Raw genomic sequence first — 2,119 nt, 5'->3', positions numbered from 1 at the left:
AGAGGAAAAAAATGATTAAAGATAGACTCAAAAATATAAGAAAAGTAAACCATCAAGTTTCAGAGAGCTTCTCAACGAGAACAGAATTAAAATGGAAAAGTGAAAAAGTGTCTGAAAAAAATATGTTGTAAACTTGCTTGTATCCATTACTTTAAATTTTCTACTTATTTAAGTATAATAAATGTTAAATGAAAAAAATTGTTGAAAAAACAAAGTTTCATCTCTCGAAATTGAAAAATTAAAAGTTTGATTTTTTATCTACTACTATCTTCGAAACTGACATGAACGAACAGTTGTAGTATTTTAATAGGCAAGTTTTCTCTGGTCGTATTCCAAAAAATATTATGAAAGTTATGTGAAAAAGGTATATTATAAGAATTGTCTGATTAAATCAATAAGAAAGATAATCATATGCAGAGCTAGGAACAAATATAGGGTACGCTGTTACACTTTTCCTTTACAAGCCCATAATTAGAAAAACATATGTTTACAATTAGGAACAATTGGTGCCAAATTAGGAACATCGTCAAAACAATGAAAAACACATTAGTTTTCGAAAATTAAAACTTAAAATGATTTTTTCAAACTTCAACCGAGTGCCTCAAAGAACCTGGAACTTAGTTTCCTAAAAATTGTATATCTTACAATTGAAGATTTATCTTACTCTTATCAAATCTTATCACCCCTGACAAAATAGAGCTCAATTAGGCACACTTGCCCTACGGCATATGAAAATTTCTTTGGAAATATATTAAAATAACAAACATTATTATGAAAAAGATTTTTGAACAATAACTTTGCCCAAAAACTAGAAATTTCTTAGAAAATTTCAAAATTATCAATTTAAACTTTGTAGTACCGTAATCTGGGGTAATATTGACCACTTTTTTCAATGTTTTTCGATTATTTTTCCTGTAAAGGGGAATTTAGCATGTTTCAAATTTTTAAAACCAGTACTGGATTCCTATGAACGTAAACAAAGTTGCAAAAGTTTATTAGACTACTTCAAGTTTGATTTAAAAATCGATTCCGTCTCTGTTTAGAATTTGATGCTTTGGGGTAACATTCATCTATTTTAACGGTTTTAACGAGTTTTCTTTATCATACAAAACACCCTCATAATATTTACAAATGCTAGTTTATCAATTTGACCGTGCTTTTAAATGTTTTTTTAAACATTCCTTATCGAAAAAGTACAATTATGGTGCATACACTTAATGGCGAAAATTAAAATAATTGCTAAATTTGTTGAGATACAAAATAAAAATGAAATTTATTATTAAAAAAAATGAAATTTATTATAGAAATTTAAATTATATTCCTCAAGGCCCTTCCACTATTTCCGTTTTCATTTTTACTTCAAGTTTAACCATTTGATAGGGTTCTTAGCTATTTGTCCAATACGGGCTTACTCTTAAAAATATCTTTATTTTTTAAATATCACAAATTTATCAATAAATGACTATAAAAATGGGACTGAAACTTTACAAATGCAAAGAAAAAAAGAAGTTCATTGAAATTCAACAACCTATTTGCTTCTAAATGCTTTTTGGTTTCATCAAAAGAAAAGAAAAAAAATTTCAAATACAAACCAATTTTGGCTCATTTGATATTTGATCAATAGGCTTTCAAACGTAGAAAACAGTTTTCAAAAATTGAAACTGTAGACTGAGTTATTGATGATAATGTGTAAAAATTTATTGTTGGGCAAAGTTACCCCGGTGATCAAAGTTACCCCGTTTTACGGTATCATCCATTAAAATAATTGGCAACACTGAGGACAATTAACAAAAATCTATATATATAAAAAGCAATTTCTGTATGTATGTTTGTTTGTTTGTTTGTTTGTTTGTTTGTTTGTTTGTTTGTCCTCTATAGACTCAGCCGTCTTTAGAGCTAGAGGTCTGAAATTTGGCATGGATGCTCATTAGGACCAGGAATGATGAAAAATGTTTTCAGATTTTCGGATGACCTCTTCTGAAGGGGGTCGTCCATACAAGTCAAATATCGTTTTCGCGATATTGACGTTACTTTTCGTTGGATCGAGTTGAAAATTTGCACAATGTTTTGAAAGACGGGCAATTGATTTCAGATGTCAAATTTTATGTAAGGGGTCAGA

Source organism: Uranotaenia lowii, chromosome 3 (assembly GCF_029784155.1).
Source record: "Uranotaenia lowii strain MFRU-FL chromosome 3, ASM2978415v1, whole genome shotgun sequence".
In the NCBI taxonomy this organism is placed as follows: Eukaryota; Metazoa; Arthropoda; class Insecta; order Diptera; family Culicidae; genus Uranotaenia; species Uranotaenia lowii.
The sequence above is the reverse complement of the archived record's forward strand: the minus strand, read 5'-3'. Positions refer to the sequence as shown.